The sequence below is a fragment of the Aphelocoma coerulescens genome, chromosome 12 (genome assembly GCF_041296385.1).
Source record: "Aphelocoma coerulescens isolate FSJ_1873_10779 chromosome 12, UR_Acoe_1.0, whole genome shotgun sequence".
Lineage (NCBI taxonomy): Eukaryota > Metazoa > Chordata > Aves > Passeriformes > Corvidae > Aphelocoma > Aphelocoma coerulescens.
In genome coordinates this window covers 18,872,604-18,899,527 of record NC_091026.1, presented here as the reverse complement: position 1 = coordinate 18,899,527, position 26,924 = coordinate 18,872,604, and the positions used below count along the sequence as shown (strand labels likewise).

The 26,924-nt window shown below is 44.3% G+C and overlaps 1 protein-coding gene across 2 annotated transcripts in view; it reads right to left on the bottom strand.

The window, feature by feature from the left end:
* CHL1 (cell adhesion molecule L1 like) overlaps positions 1-26,924 on the bottom strand; it is a 128,904-nt gene that overhangs the window by 78,276 nt on the left and 23,704 nt on the right. For both annotated transcript variants that reach the window (XM_069028383.1, XM_069028381.1), the window contains exon 2: positions 19,016-19,096. The gene's annotated coding sequence lies outside the window, so the exon portion shown is untranslated. The remainder of the gene's footprint in view (positions 1-19,015; positions 19,097-26,924) is intronic.

Below are 26,924 nucleotides of genomic sequence, written 5' to 3'. Positions count from 1 at the left end.
CATCTGCTCTGCTGTGGGCACTCAGCTCACACCCTCCATGGGCTTCCAGTGCAGCTGAAGTGACACCAGGAGACAGGAGGACATCAGTGACAGTCACTGCCACTTGGGTCCTCACACTCTGCAGCTTCCAGGGAGCTGGGGGGAGGACACACTGAGGAGTTCCAGCCACAGCTCCCGTCCGGAGCGGGAGCGACAAGGCTCATGCAGTTAAACAGCAGAGATAAAATCCTGGATTTCCCCTCCCAGAGCAGTCAGTGACAACGACACAACACAGAGCTCTCCCAGTGATCCCTTCCTCCTGCTTCCCCTGTGGTCTAACAGGCAGGATAAGGTCACACTGGCAGCACTGATCCTGCTCTCAGCACAGCATCCCCACCCTGGCACCACTCACTCCTCTCCAACTCCTCACCCAGGGAGCCAAAGCCCTCCCCATTCCTTACTCCTTGGGTGCTCTTCCCTCTCTCATTCCACCGGGACCCAGGCAGCAAAGCTCACCCATCCCTGGAGAATGCAGAACTGCAGCAGGGTGGATAACCAAGCCTGGAGACACATCTGAGTTTCAGAGAACACTTTTCCCAAGCTGGGTTCAGCCAGTCCAGGTTTCAGCTTCCCTGCTGTAACTCCATCATTTGTTACGTGCCAGGCCCTGCCAGAGCAGATCTGCTTTGCATATCCTATTACTTATCAGAGCATTTAGCCACAGGACCCCCTGGAGAGCACATTATCAAAGATTAGGGACTAATTTGAACAAAGACTTCCCTGGAGAGCAGCAGTGCTCCCGTGCAGCAGCACAACTGCTGCTGCAGCCCAAGTGGCAGGGATGAGCAGAGAAAAGGTTGAACCTTCCTGCTTTGGGTTCTCTCCAGTTTAAACTGGCCACTAATCCCTAATAATTTAATTTATTTGCATTAATGGACCAGGGAGTCAATATTTGCATTAGCCTATTGCACAAAATATGTTGACATGTTTCTTCTAAATCTGGCTCAATTTCATGTCTTAATGCTAAAGCACCTTTATTTCACGAGATACAGGGAGCCTAATTAATATTTCATGCTTATTACTTAGGCTCAGCCTCACAATAATCAATTCCTAAACCCAGGGCTCTGCTTGGAGTATTTAATCTTTTGGAATCTTCAGTGCACCTCTGATCCTCCATGAATTTACATCAAGCTGATTTGTTTCTATTCTCATACCTGAACCCTTATTGCTAATTAGAAGAGAAAAATAAGTGTATTGTTGTCTCTGCAGTTGGGGTGTTTACTTCCTCTCCTTCTCCTCACGTTCCTCCTCTGCACTTTTTGCCTACAAGGCATAAAGTACTGAGTGATTTCCAGACACAAAGTTCCTGAATTTAATCTAAATTAAGCCCCATGTCCAATTTGGTAACAAATCCCTGCAATGTGAGTATTCACACTGGGTAAATACGGCATGATTGTAATTACAAACCCAAAAATCATAACACGAAAGTGTTGATTAATGCTTCAAAGCAGATTTTCCAGCATTCTGTACATGGAATCCATCTGATTCATCCTGTATGTGGCTGCTCTGTTTGGCCTCAGGCTAAAAAATTGAATTTTTCAAACTATTTCTTCCCACTATAAATGTTTCTGCTGGGAAAATTGGCCACTTTCTTTCTTTCTCATTTAAAGATCTTTGAATTCAAGCCACACAGCCAATAAATATGTCTGGAGTTCATTATTTTCTGGGCACACCAAGGTGGTTTTTACTGTAACAGACATCACCCCTGAGCGGGAATTGTGACTTTGGGAAGTTGAGTTGCTAAATTTCAAAGGAATCTCCTATAGGAAGAATGAACAAACAGTCAATTTTTTGTTTTCCAAGTCCTTTTCTGCAGCCTTTTCCTGCAAGTGAGGAAGAAAATTATGGTTGGAAATGCTCCATTCCTACTCCTAAACACTCCGATAAAGCTGGCTAAACCAAAAATATGTTCAGATTTATTTCCAAGTCTAAGATGGAATAAAATCACCTTTCTGGAGTGCAGGAGCATCCTTCTGACCTCCCCTTCTAGGAAAGAGCTGGATTCCCACGTCCTCCTTTTCCAGGAATCAGCTCTGAATATTAGGCTGAGCTTTCCATCCTGCCAGAGCAAATCTGGGCAGCCTCAGCCCATCCAAATGCTGCTCCTGTGAGGGGTTTGGGAACCTGCACTGCTGATAATTAACATCCCCTGTGAGCTGGAGCATCCCTGCTGCCTTCCCTACCACAACATGCAGCATTTTAATATTAAACAGCCATGGGGGGGAAAAAAGAGGGAGGGGATGGGAGGGAAAAAAAAAGGACTGTTAAATTCTTAAGTTTTGGTGCCTGAAGGGGATCAAATCCAGTCTGAAAAGATCTGTCTGGACAGTTATGGACAGAGCTCTCAGGGCTCGGTGTCAGCTCAGACAGATGAGTTGGATATTCACAAATTCCTCACCCACCACTCATAAATGACTTTTCTTCAGCCCAGCAATCAGCAGCTCTGCTGGCAAACTGGGGGGGGAAAATAAGGTTCCCACCTAAGCAGAGCTTTTCCTGTACATATTCCATGGATTCTGGGCAGAGTGTGCAGTGAGGGGGTGAGGAAGCCGTGGTTTCAGTCATTGCTTTCATCAAATTTCATTTCTTTGCAGCTGCAAAAGCCTGTGCAAGGAGAACTAAAGCTTCTTTTATGGAAGGAGGAGTGGAAAAAATTCCAATCACCCCAAGGCTCATGGAAAATAAGGTGAATTCTATAGAAAAGTCAAATCCATAGGCACTAAAATTCCCTCCTCAGTGGTGTTATTTGCCAGGCCTTCCACAAATAGATGGGAAAAAATCATTGATCTAATGCACAAAATTATCTTCATTAATATGAAAACCTAAACATGCCAGGGAGGGGCATTCTGAAGTTTTATCCTACTGGATCCTGCTATTCCTCTGGAGAAATGTCAGCAGAGCACTGAGCAGGCAGGAAAGCTGGAAGACTGATTAAACCACATTTAAAACCATGAGAACATGCAAAACTGAGTATTTTCCAGGATCATTAAAATAAACCTTAATTACAGAGCCCAGGTTTATCTGTGTCATCCAATGTCACAATACTTCAAGGCTGATGATGAGGGGAAAAAGGCAAAAATCCCCAACAACTGCATCTAGCAGCAGAGCAGTATCTGCATTATTCATCATCGGTCGTGCAGTGACAGATCCAAAATAATTAGTATTATCCACATTAACTTATGCAATTCCCCTGCCTAAAGAGAAGCCATAAAGAAATGTAAAGTAATTATAAAGCAGAGATGCTCTGGATGGGCTGGGAAGTTCTGGTGGAGCAAAGCTTGGAAGGAGGAGGAAGAACAAAACTTGTTAATAACATGGAGTGGCAAAACAATGCAGTTATCAAAGGGTAAAAGTAAATGAATTGAAAATTCTGGTGTGCACGTCACAGATTAGGAAAACCTGTGACTTTGCAGCAAAATGGAAAAAAGAAAAGAAAGAGAAAAAAGTAAAAGAGAGACAAAAATAACACTAGAGAAGAAACAGAAAAAATAAACAAGATATAAATAAGTATATAGAAAATATTAAAAAAAGGTATATTTTATTTACATTCTTTTAGTCTGAGCTTTATAACAAACCCTAGGACAGAGTCCAGTTAAGCGTGGAACAGAATCTGGAATGATTTGGGCTGGAAGGGACCTTAAAGCCCATCCCATCCCTGCCATGGGCAGGGACACCTCCCACTGTCCCAGGCTGCTCCAAGCCCCAATGTCCAGCCTGGCCTTGGACACTGCCAGGGATCCAGGGGCAGCCCCAGCTGCTCTGGGCACCCTGTGCCAGGGCCTGCCCACCCTCCCAGGGAACAATTCCTTCCCACTATCCCATTAACCCTACTCTTTTTCAGTCTGAAGCCATTCCCCCTTGTCCCATCACTACTTTTTCCTGATGAAAATCAGAAACTTTTATCTCTGCAAGGACTTCTGTCTGAAAAGATAATTGACATTTACTTACTGTCCATACAGAGCCAAAGGCAGAATGACCACTAAGGTAACATCAAAGTTAGCAAGAGATTCCTGTGGACTTCAGCAGAGTTTGGCTCCCACCTCCAGAAGGAATTGCAAGAAACTCCAGCACAGTTTGGATAAATCTTCAGAATCTGGAAGGGCACTGCCTCGACGTGCAGCTGCCCCCATTTATTACAAAGACAGAAAGAAGCTGCTTTCCCTCAGAAGGAGCCAAAAAGAAAAAAAAAAGCTGTCAGGCAAAACCTGGCACATCCCAGAGCAGCCAAATCTGGAGCTCATTACTGGGAGCGCCTGCACAGCCCTGGGGACTGCACCTCCTCGTGCCAGCTGGGAATGTTCACAGTTGCAAATGGTTGTGGTAGGACACTCTAAAAATCCAAGCAGTGCTGAAGAGAAGCTGATTTTCAGCAGAGGAAGTCAGATTTTTCTGAAAGGTCCCCACAGAGCACCTGTGTATCTGAGTTCTTCAAAGCTCAAATGTATCAGAAACATGCTTAACAAAGAAAATCTGGTGCATTTGGTCAGCAAACAACTGGCTAAAAAGCTCCTTCCTCTCTGAACCTTGTCAGAAAAGGTAAAAGGGATTGTCTCAGTAAAGGTTATTTCAGATGTGTTTTAAGAAGCAGGAAGCACCAGGCTCTTGAGAATAAACTCAAATGTCTCAGCTCTGCCTGTGAGCTCTGAGGGGACATCAGGCACAGCTGGGAGATTGACAAAGCAGGGTTTGTTGAGAGAGATAAAAGAAAAGAAAAAGAAGAAAACCCCATAACAGCAACAACAAAACCCACAAAACATCTGGGCTAAGACCGCAATTCAGAAACTCTTCCTTTATAGAAAAAATCCTGACCTTACACCGAGACGTGGAGTAACCAAGGCTCTGCTACAAAACTGCAAAGAGACCGAGAGAAGGTGGAGAGCCAGACAAAACCACAAAGCACCAACTCAGTCTGTTCAGGAACACAGCACAAACATCTCCCCAAAGGGCTCTGACCCACCACAACTCCCAAACCCTGCCTTGCTCTCCATGAGCCAGACAATATCTCACATCTGCCCCTTTCTGGGCATCAACCAGCCATGAGACCCCCAAATCTGCCTTTCACCAGCTCAGAAATTCCCGACCTTCCTGGGGTAGCCTGTGGGCTTCTCCTCCTTCTCCTCACTGCTCTGGATGGCTTTGGGACCTCTCTTGTCCCCTCATGCTCCTCCTGGGTTGATGCTGCTCCTTCCCTCCAGGACACGGCGCTGCCTCTGCCCCCCGGAGCAGCTTCCCCAAGGAATCCGGACTATTCCAGGGAATTGAACCTGAAATGCTCTGCAGATGCACTGAGTGGCCATTTAAGCAGTGAGTCATCTTCTCTGGGAGCCTTTTAAGGAACAGGGCTGGCACATTTTCAAGGCGCATTTCTTAATCCCGAGTTTTGCAGTTTGCAGGGTGATACATCCCGGAGCTGGGAATATGGATCATATGGCAGCAGACCACATTTATCGGGGGAAGAGCATTTAGCACCAGATTTTCCTGTATGTGGCACTTGCAAAGGGTGATCCTAAAATGTCTGAGTTTGTCCTTGTGCTCTATTTCAATTAACTCCTCTTCTAAAGGGAGTCAGCTCAGCTTGGCCAAGAAAGACTTAAATTCTATCTCCTGTTGCAGCTGAGCAAATGATATTTGAAACATTTTTAAACTGAATTCCTAAACTCTGCTCATTTCTGTCTCTGACTCCCAGAGCTATTGGAAACTTTTCCAAAATTTTTCTTTTTTTGTTTGTTTGTTTTGGGGTTTTTTTTTTGTAACTACCAGCATCCTATCCCCTACACCTGCCTTCATTTTCTGGGGGGGTTCTGTTAAGATCAGCCTAGCAATAAATTTTATACAGCCAAATTACTGAAAGTACCGTGGAACTCTGTGTAATTAGTGTGTAAATAATTAACACTCAAGTATGATCACTTCCAACGAGTCCATCCTAGGCTATGATGGCCTCTCACACAATTTCTTTTAGATCACCATGAAACATTGCTACATCTTCATTTTTCCACTCTGAACCTGCAAATTACACAGAGGACCAGGTTCTTCCCAGGAGGATCTCAGCATGCACCAGAAGACCCTGTACCAATTTATGATGTGTGGCACCTTTTTCATCAACTACATTTCTAAACAGTAAATTATTTTTGATTATTCTGAATTTTCTAGAAGCCAGTGTGCACCTGCCTTTGCTACGTCACCAAGCTGCTGCTTCTCTGCAGTGCCTGGTGAGATAAAAGCCTGGAAGTGTTTTTATCCCTCTTTCCAAAGAGCCAGTGGGTTGCAGATGGGTGAAAGTGGCAGACTTGGAGACAAAAAAACCCAACCCAAGTGAGTCAGAGAAATCTGATGATTCATCCAAACCCAAGGGAAGAGGAAGGAAATGGTCTCATATTTTCTGTAAAACAAGTAAATAATACCCAGTGCATCCAGGTCACTAATTTGGGCAACTCAGCAGGGAACTGGACAACCTCCTCCACAGAAACAGTCACAATTAACAATCCCTAATCACTAAGTAAGCTAATTCCTTATGTTACACTTCTCAATGAAATGAGGTACGATGGAAGTCTGGAGAGATTAATACCAAAACAATATTCCTAAATATACACCCAGTAACGGAGCAGGGATGAGCACCAGCTTGGTCCCTAAGGATCAGGGTGCCAGCCTGTGCTCTGATGTCAGAGCTCCCACCTGAGCTCATGGAATACAATATTTATTCTTCCTACATATAAATGTACACCTATGATCTGTATGGACACTTAACTCGCAGCAAGACGAAGAATTAATGATATTAATGAAATACTTTATAACTGAAAATCTCTGTTCTTTGCAATTCTATCTCTCTACAGTAAAACACTCCCTTATCCTTTCACACACACCCAGAACAAATCCAATTCCTTTAACACACTGATCCTTTTCCTGATGTGTTTCTCCCCAAAATGTTGGCACAACATTCCTTTGCTGCCTTGTGGCACAACCATCCTCCCATCACCAGCACTCAGACCTCGGATATTGCCTCCTGTGGGATCCAGAGGGGCACTTTTCCTGCAGGCACAGCTCTAAATGCCAGCTCACTTGTTCTGCAGGTGTGAGAATGAACAGAAAAAAGTGTGATGAGAAACCAAAGCTCAAGTTAATCCTAATACCAGGCAACCTCTTCTCACTGATCTTTAATACATCCTGCAAGAAGGGAAAATAAAGTTTCGGGCTGGCCATTGCCAGCAATCCTCAGCAGCCCAAAGGCTACAGCTCGTGATGGCAACTTCAAAAAAAATCTGACAAAAGCATCAGGAGTTCTGAGGGAGACAAATGCTTGTGTTCCAGCCCCTTGGCTGAAGAAATCCTTTAATGAGTTGCATCAAGAACTGCTCTTCGTTGCAAAGCAAGTAACAAGCAAAAGGTTTTGCCAGTGCTTTCTGAGTGTGGCTGTTTTGGTGTCCCACAAGTGCCTTGGCAAGGCTAAAACACAGAAAGATTTGGTAAAGCCACTCCTTCCCAAAATGCTGCTTTTAAAATTAAAAATGCCTCTGTTATCATCTTCATGGTGAAATATTCATTTATTCTATGCCAGGCTGGGCTTTCAGAGTTTTACTGAAGAATTCTGAACTATCCAAATTCCACCCCAGTAACCCCCAGCTCTGGGGACTGACCCATCCTCACCCACCAGCCCTGGGGACAGGACAGCAGCATCCCAGAGGTGTTGGGAGACCCCAAAAACACCTCATGCCCAGGAATTCACCAACATTCTCGCAGATAAAATCTCAAATGTAAACCCTTCAGAGAAAGATGAAAATCCTGAATAATGAGCAGGGGTTTGGCAAAAGCTGAGCATCTTGATTTAGGGAATAAAGGTTATAATGTTGAAATGGACTGGATTCATGAGAAATGCCTTTTGTTTTTTTCTTTTTTTTTCCTTGGCAAAGGGGAAAAAAGAAATGCTCTTTTCTGGAACAGCTTGTTGAGGAAATAAGGCTCTTTCCATTCGTGCAACCTGTCCCATCCATCCAAACCTGTCCATCACTGGCAAGCAGGGGAGCTGCAAAAGAAAGAAACTCCAACCAGTGCTTCCACTGAGTAAAAAGACATGGCAAATTCTGTTTGAGAGCAGCTGACTGGCAAATCTCAGCGTGTTTGCTGGCAGCTCGGGCAGGCTGTGCAGAACACGGCCTGTGAGGAGCTCAGGACTATCTCCTGCCTGCTGGGGAAGGCACAATAGGCACGAGCTCTGCCCCGTGCAGGGACTGGGAATGCCAGGCAGTAGGAAACCAAGACAGCCTTTTAGGTTCACAGGTTACAGAATATCTTGTTTTGTCAGAAAGGCTCGATTTTTAATTACCTAGAGAGAATTGCTTTCCCTGTTATTTCGTGCTCTAGGGTTATTATTAACTTTTTAACATAAATCTGCATTGTAGAACCGTAAACCCGAGTTGGTTAATGAAAACAACCACCCTGTAGGGACGCAGCAGCTCAACAGATGATCAAAAAGCCTTTTTTGCATCATTAATCTGCAGGATTTCATGAAAGAATTAAGAAAAATAAGCATTTCTCTAACGCAGGCATGAAGCATCCTTGAAAATATCAATCCCTCCCCCAAAACCAGTTTGCCCAGAACCACTGCACAGCAACAAAGAGTCCCTCAAATCCGAAATGAAATCATTAAGCGGCAAGAACTCAGGGGAGAGCTCTCCTTGCCCAGTGGAAGAGGTTTCATAGCCCTCCCATCTGCACCCTGCACTCGTTCATTAATTCCCAAATGAGCGATGACGAGCGCAGACAGTGCCCCTTTGTCTCCTGGCTGAGTCCCTTGTTAGTGGGTGTCCCCTCACCCCTCTCCCCGAGACACAACTTGTGGTGTGACGACAGAGACCTCGTGGGGAGCTCCAGCCAAGGCAAACTGACCGGGAAAAAGGATCACGGTGATTCCTCAGCAGCCTCTTCCCAGGGAAACGCCGCTGCGGCCGCATCCCGGCGCCCTCACACCTTCCAGCAGCCCTAATCCCACAGCCAGCAAAGCCCCAGCCCTCAGCTCATGCAGGAATCCACCGAGCATCTGTCGGTGCCTGCCTGCCATGCAGCAGATTACAGGGAAACAAGCCTTTGGAAAAGCTGTGCCTGTTAAATCTGGAGAGCCATAACAGCACCCAGGTTCTTGAATTTAATGAGGCAACAGCACTTAGGGCTGACTCTTCCTAAATGCATATACACAAATAATTCCCTTGTAATGAACTCTGAGGCAACTGCCTTTGCCCTTCCTGCTAATGATAATAAATTCCATCCAAATTATTCCAGGCACTGAACAGCCCCTGTCCTGTACTTAGCCCTGTACAAGGACAGAGGAACAGCTACACTGAGGGGAAAAGGAGCATCAGTCCACTGAGCAATAACTCACTGCGCCCTGGTTTGCCACACTCAGACACGACCAACGATTTTGTTTTTGGCAGGACAAAAGATGCTAAGCTTGGCAGGAAAGATTTAAGAAGAAACTGATTTTTTTTTTCAAATGGAGTAGTGAGGAAATATGCAAAGTGAGAATTCTCCAAGAGATATCTGCCTGCTTGGGAATCCTATTTCCAGGCAGCCACAGAAGATGGTACAGCCAAATAAACAGATTAAAGCCCACGGGCTGTCGGTACAACTGAACAATGATCCGTCTTCGAGCTGCTCTGGAATAACTTCTACTGCAGCAATTTATGATGTGCCTGACAGGAAGGCTTTGGAGGGAACATGCCAATAGCTCAGCAGCATTTAAAGAACATACCCAAGTCATTTGTCACATCTCTGTCAGGCCCGGCTCGGGTGAGGCGCTCCGTAACAGCAGCTTTTAGAAACTGGAGCTGCAATGACTTTCAAGCCTCCTGTTGCTGCCAGCTGGTTGATTTGGTAAGGCAGGGTGTAATTCTGGGAGTCTTCTCAGCCTGCACTTGTGGCACAGAAAGCAGGGATCCATCCTGGGCATCCCTATGGAGCACTGAACGCCAGAGCGGGAGAGGAGCTCCCAGACACACAGCGACTTGTGCGAGGTTCCTTGTCACCACCCGAGCACTGCCACAGACAGGAGAGGTGAGCTCTGCACTGAACACGTGGCTGGGGATGGAAAGGCAGGGCCGGTGCTGGCCAAAGCTGGCACGTCCCAGGGCAGGCAGGGAATGGCCAGTGCCACCTCTGCCGCCTCAGCACCGGCTGGAGATGTGCGGTTGGGTCGTTCTTTCCTGGAGAAACCTCAGCTCAGTGAATCCCATCCAGATCAGGAAACCCATCCAGGAGGGATTGGAGCATCAGAATTGGGACTCAGACTGTCAGGAAACAAGGCAAATCCTCATCACATTGTTACATCAGGGATTACTGTGACACACCTATATCAAACCAGGAGTCCCCTGGAAAAGAAATACCCATGGACGGATTGTTGGTAGATGTTTCAGAGATGTTTATTTCCCCAGCCCATGGCCGGGATCTGCCGAGGAACCCTCACAGTCCGGGCCGAGGGTCCCTGCCCGTGCAGGGAACACAAACCAACCCATGGGAGCGAGGCTGCCCAGGGGCAGGGAAACCTCGTGTGTCTGTGCCCTCAGGGGCAGGGAAACCTCGTGTGTCTGTGCCCTCAGGGGCAGGGAACCCCTGTGTGTCTGTGCCCTCAGGGCCCCTCTCCCAGGCCTCCATGGCAGGGGAGGGACCCCGACATCACATCAACACCCAGTCACTGCTGCCTCAAGATGAAACATTGGCAGTGCCAATAGTTTGGTTCACAAATCCCATCTTCGCGCGGTCGCTGTTTGAGGCCTCCCAAGTCACCACAACTTCAGAGAAAATTGCAATTCTAATTTCTAGACTGATCATCTTCCTAGTTTTTATTAACTTAGTATTCTACCTGATAAGGAAAAAAAATAATATAAATTTTTTGGGTTTTTCTTCTATTCCTCAACCGACTTTTCTGGGTTTGCCCCACTGACTTCGTTAGGATCCTTGCACATGAGGACTGTTATTTATCTGAACTGGCTTCCAAAATAAATGCCACTGGTAAATTAATTCTGTAATCCTCTTTATGGCACAGGATGCAAGTCTGTATACATAGCATTTGCTTATCTACTTTTTGCTATTAATTCTTACATTTTTAATCACTTTCCATTCTCTGGCATTTACCTATGCTATTCTGTCAAATAATGAATATAGAAAATAATTCGATAGCAGAACAGTCACTTTCAGAAAATGAATTTATATTTCCATTTTCTGAAGGGTACCGTGTTGTTTTTTGCCTTTAAATTATTTCCTTTATTCCAGAGCACAGAACTGAAGGTACTTTAATATCACATCTGTCTCAGAAATCCCTAAGTGGAAGGTGGCATTGCAGAGAAGAGGAATATTCCTCAGAGCAGAATGAAATGCATTAATGTTCAAGTCTGCAGGGGCAGGACTGGGAATAAACTATCGAAGCATAACAAAAAACCAGACTGCAATTTTTTGAGAGGATCTTAGAATACATGGTTTATCACTCTTTTTAAAAACACTTATCATATCTACAATGTATTTATTATTCCAATCTGCCTTTTGCCATCACCATGAGAAACACTGCAGTGTTATCAAGCTCTAAAAATCCCAGTGCACGCCAAGATGGGAGAGATTTCCAGTTTAACCCTTCCCACCCCTCTAAGCCCCCTGTGTTGGATGGTCAAGCTGCCAAGAGACAACTCCACCTCCTCCTCCTGCTGCTCTTAAACTGGATTTGCTCCACTCATGAGTGGCTGATGTGGACCTAAGTGAGGATCAGACACCAGGACAGCAAAAAAGGGCAGGAAATGCAATAGGAGAACATAACCACACCTGCAGTGCACTTAAAAAAACAATAATAAAGCTGCCTGGTTATCGTGGGCTTGATGAGTAATGCAGAAATGTGGATCTTCAAGTCTTCTAATCCAACTAATTAAGCAGTAAGAAGTCATTCATATGAATCCTAATGAGTTTTTCTAACCCTTCAATAATTGAATTAACCATGATTAATCAAAAAAAATAAAGATGGTCACTTCCCAAAGAACCTTTTATTCTTGGTGCAAAGATCCCTTCCTACCTTGCCTGCACAAAGGGATTGTAAAGGTGAAGGGCAACATTACTCCATTATCTACCTGGGAAAGAACTGCAAATTGCAAAAGGTTGGCATTTTCTACACCTTTTTTTAACCTCTTTCTTCACAAAAAGATGCTTTATAGTGACCAGACCCTCAATAGAATTCATTTTAACTTGGAGCTTGGACCACAATCTGAGCAGAGAGCTGAGGACCGTGTGGGTTAGAAGCAACTGGGTAAGTCATTAAGGATTAAATTCCTTTTGAAATACTTCTGAATCTGCTGAAGTTCTCTTTAAACTACCAGTGATTAGTTTTTAGCACTCTCTGGGAATGACTGAGGGCAAGAGATGTTCAAACAGAGCAGCTGTTTTTACAATGGGAAAAAGGTCTCCATAAGTCTAAATTCAGATCGCTGGAAGACTCAGGAACAAATGGATAAACAATTAAATTGTAAGGACCTCCAGGAATAGAAAATGAGAAGAAACTGCCAAGATGTGCAGTTCTAATCATGTCAACCCAGTTTTCCTTTTTTTTTAATCAGGATAATCACTGTATCACGGGAGGGAATTAGATGTGTTACATTTTGGATAAACAAACAAAATATGCTTGTCACAATAAGGTCCATTCACCGACTTGTGAGTTTAGTTTGACAATGAACACACTCAAAGAACAGATTTTGACTGTCTATTTCCAAATTGAGGGCCCACACCAGCACTCCTTCCCAGGTGTTTGACTCGGCCCCACATTTTCAGGAGCGACTGAGGTTGTACACAGCGTGAGGGATTCACCAGGACCCTAAAGAACAACACTTATGGCGAAAACCAATCTGAAATCACCAAGATAATTTAATAAAAAGGTATTCAAAGTCCTACTTATTCTGGGAATAACTAAGGGCAAGCTTTAAAATACGATTTTTTTTCAGACAGGCAATGGGAACAGAGGTTGGAAAAGACAAAACCCAAGCGTGAGTCAGCAAGGAGAGGCTGCTGCCAGACACAGGTGGTGTTTGGGGAAGTGTTAGCAGATGTTAACCACAGGACACAGGAGGTAATTATCCATGTGAGATTCAGAAAACATGACCTAGAAAGGAGGATATTTGCTCACTCCATCAAGAGAGAGGGCTGGAAAAGGGACATGGCAGCAATATTCCAACACATGACAGGGTTTAATTAAGAAAGCTCCAATCAGTTGTACTTTGGGAACACCACCAGTGGCTGCCTTAATTCACTGAGAGGGAAATTAAGGACAGATAATATGAAAAGCTGTATGAACTATATAGTTAATCATTTTAATACATTATCTCCAAGAAAGTTGCTCTGACCCATTGCTGGGAGCTTCTAAAATGACCTTGACACGACCACCTCTGCTGGAGGCAGGGGATGCACTGGGCTCCAGAGGGCTCAGCTGGCTGACCCCCTAAAATCTGCACCAGATTTGCATTCTAACCCTTACTTTTTAGTGTCAAGACCCAATAAATTGCATCTTACAGAAATGTTATCTCCTCTGGAACAAACCCATTTAATTAGGCACAAGTGACTGCTGCAGCACCAGCTTTGTACTATCTTCCTTTTCAAATTCCTATTGGATGCCTTCAACTCAGATCAAATATGGACAATAAGGTGTCCATACCTGAGGGTTCCCAAAGCATCCCGCCCTAAAGGCACCTCTTTATCCCAGTGCTCCCAGTTTTATCTTGTCCAAACAAACACAGTCACATAAAACCCAAACAGGAAAAGCTCCCTGGTTGCACTCCTAACACTCCTGTGTACATTGGGTTTTTAACATCTTCTCCATATTATCCTCAGGGAAAAGCCTTCAGGAGGAGAAGGGTGGCATGTAATAAACTTCCTTCATTTTTAAGTTTGTATTATATATTCTTACTCATTTTTTCTTTATTTTCCATATGTTTGGTAGTCCCATACAGCATTTTGCAGGAAAGTTTATTTCAGCATCGAAGCAGAATTTTATATATCAATTTACTGAAGTAACAGATGAGCTTTGCTGATGCTGAATTTAACGTTGTATTTTTATGTGATTTTATTAACTCGTTTATATAAAACTGGATTACACTCTATTACCAATCTATTTTCTCTTTGTCTACAAGTATCTGGTAATATAGCAGATAAATCTGAAATAATAGGAATAACAAAAGTACTACAGTGCACAATTAGAGCTTGCAGCACCCAAAATCAGACATCATTAATAACAAATGACGATATATTATATAAAAGAAATACCATCTGAAAACTGATTTTACACGGCATATTAAAGACTTGATGGCTCAGGAGATGGGTAATAGAATAAAAAGCCTTTTATCTCAAGGTCATCAATTCAAATCCAAGTCAGACTGATAGCAACTGAAAGCCATTTGATGAGAGTGCTAATGAGCCCAGCCTCGTTACTGGAAATTTAAGAACACCTCAGCATTTGGCTCTTTCTGCTGCCCTGAGAGCAGAAGCCGGGGAGGTTTGGAGGAGCAGGTCCAGCCCAGGAGGCAGAGCCGTGCTTCCCTCGTTATCCCGTGCCAGCCCCGGGCTATCCCTGCTGCAGGTACCTGCTCTGTTCCACAATCCAGCAGCACTGCTGAGCCTTTTACTGCTGGGAAGGCTGAAAAAGAGGATTGTGCTTCCAGCACCCCGAGTGACCACTTCAAATGATGGAGAAGCAACGCTCCTCTGAGCTGTAACAATTCCAGGTATTGATGCATCACTTTTGTTTGATATCTCACTATTTTCCTGGCGTGGATCAAACAATGTGCCAAAGTAAACCGGTGCAGGGAGCGAAAAGAATCCCTGTGCAAACCCCAGCAACTGTTCAGCTGCTCTCACAGCAGCCAGCAAATAAAGCAGAGCACATATTGCATGGCTTGACAAGCAAACTCAAAATATTCTCAGATAAAATCCCTGGAATAATTTCCTTTGTTCTGATGTAATACCTGCACAACTCGCTGTTGGCACTGGTATTAACATGATGCAAAGCACTGATAAGAACCCCATTGATGATGTCCCTTTTATGCTGAATGAGATTTTTATTAAAAATACCCTTCCAATAAAAGCAACAAAACACTAGAGATGAATTTTCAAATATTTTCCAAAGGAAAAAAAGCATCCCAGAAGGAATTTGCTTTCATATCATTCATAGGCAAAGCTCAGTGTTAAATCAACACCTACAAATACCTGTTTGCAGGTGTGCATGGGGACACAGAGAAGCATCAGAGTGACATAATCACTATAAAATGAACAACCTGGGCTGGTGGAAAACATCCCTGCCCATGGCACAGGTTGGACTGAGATGACCTTTGAGGCCCCTTCCCACCCAAACCATTCCATGATTCTATAGGAACAGGGTGAGTGTTCCCCATAGACTTTAACTGGAACCCACAGATTCTTTTTTGAACCTCCCCAGGTCTCTTCCAGCCTCAATTCTCTCAAGATTCTAAAAATTAACCACGTCGTGGCTCGTAAATGCCATCTTCAGTAGTGCCTGGGCTTAGAGGAGCAGGTTTGGGTTCAGGAGTGAATAATGGACTAATTTTAAAGGTAGCCAGGTGCCTAAAGATGCATTTTGCAACCAGCTTCAGCTTGCCATGTCTGGATAATCAATTCCCTTAATTCAATTTTTCCCTAGTGTAATAACCATTAGAAACTCAGCCCTTACCCAGGGGAGACAGCAGAAATCCCAAACTCTCACTTTTCTGCTGTCTAGAGATGCCTCAGCACCTACAGTTCCTCAACTAAACCCCTATGGATGCCTCTTATTTCAGGGCTGAACTTGATAACTTATTCCTAAATCCTGATAATCTCATATTTGCAACAGTGGGCACAAAACCCTCAAATTTATGGGAGCTCCCCAGATAGAATCCCAGACTGGTTTGGGTTGGAAGGGACCTTAAGGCTCATCCAGTGCCACCCCTGCCATGGGCAGGGACACCTTCCACTGTCCCAGGCTGCTCCAAGCCCCAATGTCCAGCCTGGCCTTGGGCACTTCCAGGGATCCAGGGGCAGCCCCAGCTGCTCTGGGCACCCTGTGCCAGGGCCTGCCCACCCTCACAGGGAACAATTTCTTCTTGATATTGGATCTAAACCTACTCTCAGTCAGTCTGAGGCCATATAGATATATGTTAGAGGCCTTATAAATTGTGCATCCCCCATCAGCCCAAGGTGTGCACCTCTGGTGCTGCTGTGCAGCCTCCAACACTGCATTGTCAATTTTTCCCCTTCCAAGTGGCCAGGATTTACCAGTTCTCATTACTTGAGGTTAAAACTAGAGATTACTTTGGTTCAACAAAGAGCTTCCCCCCGGCTTGCAGCACCAAATGGCCCAACTTACTTCATGTCTATCCAGCAAACTGTCAAAAATACAGAAATCTGGGTTTGAGTGGATTTTGAAGCGTGGAAAAATCCCAAATCCATCAGTTGAGGTCGTTAGCTCATGTGACACACCTCACTGAAGTCAATTTTCAAGGATAAGTGTGTGACAAGCTGAGTAGAGGAATTCTCCTTTAATGCATTATTAATTCATTTATTATTACAGTTATTACAATCTTTTTGCAGGGCACTGAAGTTTAATTTGTTCTCTATGAGCTAATCTTTTTAATGAGCCCTTTCTTCTCCTCAGGATGGGAGCTTCCTCAACCACTTACAGAGCTTTTAAGCAAGTAGAAAATGACAGGAGCCTGTACCCTCCCCATAAACACAGCTCCACATATCATGCCCTGAATTTTAAATGAAAAGGAACGATTACCAACTTTCCCACCACCAAATATCTTTTAAAAGGTAATAGATTCACGACGAATGCTCTAAATATAGGAAGTTCATCACGCAATGAAATCTTAATTACAATTCCTGACAAAGAGGAGAAATGCATTTACATAGAGAGACCCTGTGTGAGTAAATGCAGTTATTTGTGGGGCAGCACAGATTAACTCCAGTCTGGAGCCCCATCTGAATGGCTCTGGGTTCATTCTTTGGTCACGCAGGGCAAGGAGGTCACGAGGCTGATCCCTGCCCTGAGAAACAGCTTCAGTCAGAGAGGAAACAGCACAAAAACACAAAAATGGGTGCTTTAAGGTCAGAACCAAAGGGAAGAAATAGCCCAATTCCAAACACCCACACTGCAGGCACAGCCAGGCTCCAGCTCTAAAGGCTGCAGCACTTTGGGACTTTCTTGGTGTTTAAAAACCGTGTGGATGTGGCACCTGGGGACACAGGTTGGTGTTGGCCTTGGCAGCGCTGCAGGAATGGTTGGATTTGATGGCCCTAAAGTTCTTTTCCAAACTAAGTGATTCTGTGATTCCATGCAGGAAGCTGCTCAAGCCTGCACTTGGAATGTTGGACCTGCATTTCCAGTGTTTCTCCCGGGAATGGAACAGCTCAGCCCACAGGAGACCCTCCCAGAGAACACAGGAGAAGGTTTGGGGGATGAAAGGTAGGAGGTGGTTTTGGATGTGTGCAAGAAGAAACAACACAGACTGTCTCCCCAAAAAAGCAGAGTAAATCTTTCTTCATTCTCATTCATTCCCAAAAACCAGCCAGCCTTCCATGGTGGCCTTTCCAGTTGTCTGGTCCTGAAAGAGGGAAAGTTTATCAGCTAACTCACAAACAGACAAGGGAGTCAGCTTTTCAGGTCAGAGCTGCCCCCTCAATGAGATAAATGAAAATATTAATCAGATTTCATGGAGATCTAGACTCACACAGCAGCTGGATGCCACTGCCTTCCTGATTAGCTGGGGTTAATCAGAAATTAGTAAATTATTTTCTACTTGGAACAATCACTGACTGTAAGGAAAAAAATCCATTTATCAGTTAAAAAGCCTAAAAAAATTTAAACACTATTCAGGCAAACCCCATTTTGTCAATAACTTCATCATTCTGATTTTTACAGACCACAGAGGTTCACAAAACGAAATTCAGCAGCAGGTACATAAGAAACTTGCTCTCTACAGCAGTCAAGGCCAGCAAGCAGAACACAAAATCCTAATAAATGGCAGCTCGAAAGGAAGTTATGGTATAAATAATTCCCATTATAGGCAAAGCTTTCACCTTAGAGCTCCTGTTAGTAAAAGTTCATGGGAAATGCATATATTGGTAGCCAAGACTCCCTTTTCACCAGCCACAACAGAAAGCAAACAGAATTACAGGAGGGTTTGTTTTTTCTGAATAGGATTTAAAAATAATTAAATAAACAGACAGAAACCCCTTGCCAGTGTGATTATTTCCTCCAAGCACATCTCACTACAGGAAGGGTCCATGGGCACTAAAATCCCCTGCAAACAAAATGTCCTGGAGAAGTCCAGGCCATAAATAACTGCAGGGCTTTTTTCCCTGATGAACAGTTGTTGGCAGTGCCACCCCTCAGGCCCTGCTCTTCCGCTATTTCTCTTCATCGTGCCCAACTTTTAGGAAATCCAAGGAAATCCATCCAGCCTCTCCCTGCCCTGATGGCCACCAGCAGCTGATGGGGAGCAGAATGGGACACTGACCTTGAAATAATCAGGGCAGAATGGTCACAGCACCTTTTTCTCCAGAACTGAGGGGTTTTTTTAAATGTAAAATCACAATTTCCTCACCAATTAGTTGCTACAACAGGATAAAGCCTGGCTTAGGGCTCAGCTCCACACACAATAACAAATGAATGCTTGCTTGAGTTGCAATAAGAGAAGATGAACAAGCTCCATCTGACCTTGGAGCTGTCGGGCTCTGAAAGCATGTTCACATTCTCCAGGGAATTAAAATCCCATGGAATCATTCCAGAACATACCTACATGCACAAACAGATACACACACACGTGTTTATGCTTTTATAGAGAGCTTTTTCCAGGCAGAAATGGTCCAAAATGGTTACAGTGAGTTTTTCTGCGATGATTCACAAATAAAGGCAAGTAAAATCAACATCCAAAACACGAATATTTAATTAAAAAGAAAAATATGCATTTCTAACCAGGACATGCAGCTGTTTCCTCATCAATGCATGGTCAGTTTGTAGTCTTACATGTGAATCCTTCTCCCCACTTTACTGCATCTAGAAATAAAGACAGAATTGTGATTTGAGTAATGGCATGTCATATGTTGAATTTATCTAAAACCAGCACCTTTATCAGTACAATTCCTTTGCTTTATTTTTTTTTCCCCTGTATGCTGAGCTCCTGTCTGATCTCATTCTCCTTGCCTTTCATTCACCTGGAAAAGGAGAGGGTTTTCCATATTTGAATAACAGAAGCAACACACCCCATGGAATAGAAAGAAATGGGCTGAAGTGAGAAGATCTGATTCTCATTCTAAATCAGGTTTGTGGCCTTGGAACGAGGCACTTTTCTGCACATTCCCCCTCTCTGCCTTTCCTGTCTGCTTACATTACAAGCCCTCTGAAGTCTGTTAAGTGTTTATATAGCACCAAACAGATAAGATTCAGCTTTCCTCGGAATCACAAGATAACACAAACCCAGAAACAATAAATCTTATCAATCACCACCTACATTACTGCTCTCCTAACATGAAACACGTTTCAAAGTGATTTTCAATAGTTACTTTCCTTTAAAGGAGAAGAAATAAAAAAGGCTCATGGAAGAAAAGCGCATCCAAGAGGGAACAGATCCCTTAAATGTTTGTTTGTTTTCCAATACATTCCACCTGTTTTAAACACATTGACCAAGAGCTGCATTTCTGTATTGGCCTCTCTACTGCAAGGACGGGACACACCTCTGCTGTTGACCCCGATATTCCTACCCACAGCTGGATCACAAAATGCTCCACTGTGTTCTGGAGCAAGGAAAAGACTTTGGAGCTCTAATCCCACTTTTCCTGCTCTCCCAAATGACAGAGCACACACCAGACCAGTTCCTCTGTCCCCCAGGAGCAAAAGAAGCACACAAGCACCATTTTGGTCTGGTTTTACCTCTGTGGGTCACCTTTAAAAGCGATTTTCTTTCCAGCCTCTCGGTATGAATGACAAGATATTCGGAGAGATGTCTTGAGGGAGAAGAAGTGATAAAGAGGAATTCAGCTAACCTATTTTCTTTCTTGTCACTACTTGATAATCTCTTTATCTGCTCTCATCTCACCAGTTGCAGACAGCCTTATTTCCCCGTGGACAAAGCCAATCCTTCTTCCAAAGTGCACATGTGCACCTGTACCTCCTTTCCCAGAGCGTTTCAAATTCATACTGCAAAGTGCCCCTGATCTTTTGGGGTAAATAAAGACACCTTCAGCACACACGGGTGTAAACATATGAAACGTCAGAGTTTATTGCCAGACACATCTTTAGCCTTTCAGGGAGTTCTGTGGCCATGGGCACGCAGGGAACATTTGTAAGGACCTCCCCACCAACAGAAGTTTGCAGTTTCACTGGAACACAATTCACTAGCACATATATTGTACAGTTTGACCCCTCTGCCGATAAATTATGGTTTGTGATCTGAACAGAAAACATTTTCTAAAGCTCTGCAGTGATTTAGGAACCCCAATTCTACTTTCAGCTGCACCTTAATCCTCCTTGACTTCTATTGAGGCTTTAGCCTAGCAATGTTTGCTCTCCTGCTGGCACTACACTGGGCCTTTCAGAGAGCCTGCACCTCCCCGAAGCAATGTGACTGCAATTTGTAATGCCAAATGCAAACTGCCTGAGCCACAGCCTGTGCCAGCTGGGCACAGCCCAACTGAGCTGTGCCAGCCTGGTCCAAGGTTTGCAAGACATGCCTGGGCTGGAAAACAGAGCAAACCCCAACCCAGCCCCATGAAGAATCGCCAGGGCTGCAAAGCAGAGTGGAAAAATCCTTCTGCCATGAACCAGTGCAGAACAGAGGCCATTTTCAGGATTTTGGTTTAGCACAGGGCTGCATTCAGGGAGTTCAAGACAAGATGCTCAGATCCAGACTTCCTGCCATTACACTGCTCCCAGTTATATTAAGCAAATTCTCCTGTAATTGATTAAAAGCTCTCCTACAAATAAAAAAATCTCCTGTTTATATAGAGCCATGGGAAGAAAAAGAAGAAATTCAACATTATTTCAATCCGAGATTCTAAGGGAGGAAGGAATGATGATTTGTATCTCTTCCTCCTGTATTTTAATCTCGGAAATCACAGCAGAGAACAGTAACTCAAATGCTTTATAGCTGAATTCATTTTCATCAGCTGTCTCCTATCTTTACCAGTTGTTTGTCTTCTTCTCCCATTTATGCTGTGCATCTTGGACTTATCGATCTTGTAAGCTTTAAATTACAGCTATCCAGGAAAAAAAAAAGAGCAGGAGGCAAAGGAGGCAAACCACAACAGGAAAAACCAGACCTGATAGAGGATTTCTGAAGGGCTGCTTGCTTTTGCTGAAAGAAAATCTTAATGGCATTTCCTGGAGAGAAGGTCTGTAGGGCTGAAGTTATTAGCAAACTGTATGGACAGAGGATGGGCAAAAAAGCTGTCAGATTGAAGGAAAGGGCTTACATCAAAAACATTTCCAGTGAAAAGTGTAGGAAAACTTGGGGAAAAAAAGATTTATACAGGTATTAATCACCTGATTTGTGGCACTGGGTTTATCAGAGCCAGCCAATTTACAGCAGTTCTTGTGGCTTCAGGCTGAGTTTAAACAATACAAATTCACTGCTCCCCAAAAGCACTGGAAATATTTCCCATGACAAAGGCAGAGCAGGAGCAGAACTGATTTCGGTGCTCAAGTGCACCCACTACAGCTTCAGCTCAGAGGTCACTCCAGGCTTTGGGGGCTGTCAGAGAATCATGGAATCACAGACTGCTTTGGGTGGGAAGGGACCTTAAAACCATCTCATTCCAACCCTCCTTCCATGGACACCTTCCACTGTCTTCCTTAAAGAACTCCATGAATCCCCACAATCCTCCTCCACCTCCAATCCAACACTCCCTGCAGTGTTACTGCAGTTCCCCAGGGAAGGTTATCCAGTATTTTGCCCAAGACTCTTCTGTAACACGAAGGAAAAGTTGTGACTCAGAGGCCTCTGCTCCAGGTGTTCCCACCTGAGGTGATGCTGTTGGAAGGGAAGGAAAGCACCATCATTCCTCCTGGGCAATAACCAGGCCCAGCCAGCTCTGGCCTCTCTTGCTGAGAGCTCTCTGGCTGCAGCAAGTTCCTTAAGTTTAAAAATCAACCACGGAGCTTATTTCACAGAGGAATAACTGAAACCAGGTCTTTCTTAATGAGAAAACCTGTCTCCAGCCTATTCTAAAAGCTCAGCCTGTTGTTGGTTTTCCATGCCTTGAGTACTACAAGGGGAAAACCTGCACCCTTCCAAACTGGGATTTGTTGACTGTCCTAGTGGTCTGAACCAAAGTTAGGCGCCCTGCTATGGTAAATCTGTTGGGATTTTTAAAGCTGAGAAATTAAAATCTAATTTTTTCCTCTGTGGGTCTGCATGTCTGGGCTCCCAGTGCTGCTTCCTGAGCTGCAAAGGCATTTTATTGTTCTGAGGTTCCACAAGTACAGTCAGTCTGTCTTTCAGTTTCCCCAGAGGTCAGAGGGAGCTGACAGATTTCTCGGTGAGGGAATGCAGTTCACGTTTCCATGCACTCGGCTGGGCACTCCTGCCTCTGACCCTGCCTCGCAGCCAGCTCTGTGTGGCACAGGGAGGGGAGAGGCAGCAGGGCACAGAGATGGCTTTGAGACATCCCTGATCCCTGTGCCCAGCTGGGGCTGCTCGGTGTCTGAGCAGGAGCAGGAGCAGGGCTGGCATCACCCACTGCCTCTGGCCATGCCACAGATGGCACCAGCAGCTTCCCGAGCTCCTGCATGTCCCGATGGCAGAGGAGGGACAGACAAGCAGGGATGAGTGGTCCCTGCTGCAATGTGACCTTCACATTCCATCCATGCATTGCTCCCTCACAGAAACACAAATGGATGAAGTAAAAAACCTGATTGTCGGGTTCAGATAATGTTCTGGAAATGACAAATAAATATTTAAATGTTGTTTGAATTGCGGCTGCTGCAGAGGAAGGAAGATCATTCACAGATTTGTCCCGGAGGACTTCAGAAAGAAGAATGGTATTAAAGGAGGGGAATGCTGGCCAGAATGGAGCTCTGGCACTGCTCTGGCTGCTCCTGAAGCCAACCTGCTCCCACAGCACTGTGCTCTGCACATCAAACCTGCCTTGACCCTGCCCTCAGTGCAGACCATGAACGTTGATCCTATTTCAGGGACGTGTGGGTGGCAAAGGGATGAAAGGACCCAAATCCCGGCACCCAGGGCCAGGCATTGTCCCCATCGGCTTCAGCACCACCGCCAGCGAGGCATGAGCTGCACTTGTGCATATTAACAGCTGAAGGGTTTTAAAGGAGGAGGTTTTGTCAAGCAATAAAAAGATGCATTAACCGGCTTGGAAAATAGCACGGGATGAAGTGGATAAACTTTCCCAGCAAAAGGTCAAGGTCCTCACAGATTATGGATCCCACAGAAGGGCAAATGTGCTAAGGGGAGTATTTACAGTGATGTCTTCTGACTAATACCAAGTACATAAAATTAATATGGGTTGAGAAAAAGAACAGCAAGAGAGAAAGGAAACTCTTTCATAAAGAAACAAACACTTTCGATGTAATTTTACCCATGTGCATTTTGAATACAACCCAGCAGAGATGCAGGGTGCTGAGAAGAGTCAGCACAAGCATTTTTTCTGTTTCTTAAATAATACGATTATTTTCTTCTTAGCAGCAGTAGGAGGTATTAATTTTACAGGAATAAAATTAAGAAGTCTAATTTAGTAGATGTGCTTTGCCCATATTTCAACTTTTCCCACCAGGAAAAAAAATTAATAAAAATACGTTTCTACTCAGTGGCACATATAGAATAAGGTGGCTCATAATTACTCCAAGCACAGTGCTATAAGTTGCTCAATATCTGCTTATTTATTACTGGAAGTGTTATCAGAATATGAAGAGAGCCTTGCAATACTAATCCCAGCTGTCTGGGCCCATCACATGATGTTGGCTGACAATTCCTGTGATTTACTGCACCAATGAAAGAAGGCAGCCATGAACACATTTTTGTAAATCAAGTCCATTGGGCCAGATTTGGGTCCTCAGTTACTCAGGCATAAGAAATGTCACAGCTCTTTGCCAGTACATAATTCAGGTGGTGAACTTGATAATATGGATGTAGGGCATTAAAAGCTGTTAGGATGGTTACCAGGAGAAAATCACCTCGGCTCCAATACCCATGCAAAGGCTCATTGCTGCACACGCTCTCTCTCTGAGCCTTGTGATTACCCAGGGACAGCAGAGCCATTTTCTCCCTAAAGAAAATGTCAAGGTCTGTGCAGAATCACCCAGGTTTCATGTTCAGCCCTGCCCCACCATCAGTGAGTGTTCAGCAGTTAAACCCCGTGCCACGACACACACGAGTTGAGTTTAAATTTACAGTGCACACCAGGTGTTCTTATTGTCCCTTAAGGGAACCTGGGACTGGGGCAGAATCACCTCTGTCAATATTCCCCTGCTGGGTCAATAAATCCTGATAGTCCATAAAAGTCAGTGAGCAAAACCAACACCACGCAGGAGCCCGCGAGCACCTTGGGGTAAAATTTGGCACACTCAGTACCTGCCTATTAGTTAAAATGATTCTGCATTTAATGTCCCTGAGGTACAGGCAGCACTTGCCCTGCTTTTAACAACCTCCTAATGCTCAGAGCTGCGTTACAGCCCCGCTCTGAGCTCCTCACCACGCAGGATGTGCAAACTGAACGGCACGTGGGCTGCCAAAACGATTTCTCTGAGCTTCCTGAGTGTTTACACACCAGCTGAGAAATATTCACCATTTTCCAGGAGATCCATGGATTCCCATCACACTATTGGGGTTTCAGGGATGAAGATAGCCAGAAAATTTTGCTCTGTGTTTTTTAAGATATAAATTAATTTTCAGCTACTCACAAGGTTGCTCTCAGGCACTCTGGAGCAACTCTCATCATAAAGAAACAGAATCCCCAAATGATTTGCATTGGAAAGGACCTTAAAGCCCATCCCATCCCACCCCCTGCCCTGGGCAGGGACACCTTCCACTGTCCCAGGCTGCTCCAAGCCCCAATGTCCAGCCTGGCCTTGGACACTGCCAGGGATCCAGGGGCAGCCCCAGCTGCTCTGGGCACCCTGTGCCAGGGCCTGCCCACCCTCCCAGGGAACAATTCCTTCCCAATATCCCATCTAAACCTTCTCATGGTTTGAAGGTAAATAGTCTTCAACTCAAATGACTCAGTGCAGGTTTTTGAAGTTAAATTTATTTACCCCACCTGACAAACCATTTCCTAATGTTTCTAGGTTAAAAATCTTATGCAAATTGAACTGAGGATGTTTTTTTCCTCTCTAAATCCAGAAGTCAATCCCATGCAAGCTGTCATGAGCATGAACTCTGGCAGATCAGAAGGATCTAACCCATGGCACTGAGTGCAAATAACAGACAAAGAGGTTTGAAAATATTTTTTAAATGATCAGTTTTCTGCTGCCCTTTTCATAACAGATTTAGAGCATAGTTTTAATGAAGGACAATTTTTTTCCTGTTATAAAGATAGTTCACGTTTAAACTATAATTTTCACTTTTTTTTCTTCCTGGTAATGCCCTTTAAATGCACTTGAAAATTGTCCAACATTAAAATTGGAAGCTTAACCTTATAGTATGTGATTCTATGCTTAGATTGCTAATGATCATACAAACCAATAAGTAACTTATTTGGCATCTGAAATGATAAGCAAACCATGAAACAAGCAAACTAAAAGATTTCTACACCCAGCTGGCAAATTATTTACAGGCTAAAAAATCCTCTACAGACAGACTTATAAAAGTGAATGACTTTCAAGCAGAAGAAAAAAATGAAGTCCATCATCTGAAGTTGCTCATTATGCCTCATTTGTTCAATTCTTATCTTGATTCGGTCATCAACTCTCTACTTGCTTGTTAAGATGGTCAAGCCATGCAAACAAAGTGATATTTGTTCACATAACAACGTTGAACCCTTATATAGCATTTTTCATCATCAAATCTCCGAGCCTTCTGCGAAGAAGGAGAGCTTTGTTATTTATCCCCAGATAAGGAAATTACAGCAGGGGGATAATTGCAGAGCCAGAAATAAAACTTCTGAGTCCCAACTAATGGCCTGAGTAGCAGCACAGGGCATTTTATTAACACAGGAGACAACTGAGGTCAAGATGGGCAATTTGAGCATTGCAACTTCTGAAGCACGAGGAGGAAAGTGCACCTGAAAAAAGTCATCAATTCAACGAGTGCTTTACACTGGCACTCGAGACATGAAGTGTGCTATTAACTCCTTCTGCCCATGCACAAAGACTTCACACCAACAGTCCCTCAGCAAGAAAGGTCATCAGGAAGATGCTTCATTTATTAAGGTATTCCAAGTATTTGGAGTCCAATAGGATTTCATTTTTTTTTCCATCAGAAAACATCCATGTTTCTGCTGGAAAAGGAATTCCATACTATTAAAAGGTGTTTTAAACAATGCCAAGACAACAGAATTTTCCTCCGAAGAGATTAACGAGTTTCAGAATTATTTCTCAGGAATTTCATGCTGTGAAATAGGTTTGTTGGGAGCTAATGTTTGGGGGTGAGAATGAGAGAGGCCAGCAAGGAGGATGTTGCTGGGGAGGTTTGCTGCCCACCACCCAGTTAAGAACTGGAAGTGGATAAAGCTTGATTCAGCTTCCACAAAGGCCCTGGGCATCCAGGGGGACCCTGGTATCTGCAAATATTGCAACTGGTGGTGTACCAGCGACTGAGATTTCCTGACCATGGTGAAATTCGAGGAGCGGTTTGGCTTGCTCAGGGAGATGGGAGGTGTAAGGCCATGGCTGACTGCCCTGGGAGGCAGAAGGGCACAGGAAAACTCTGTGA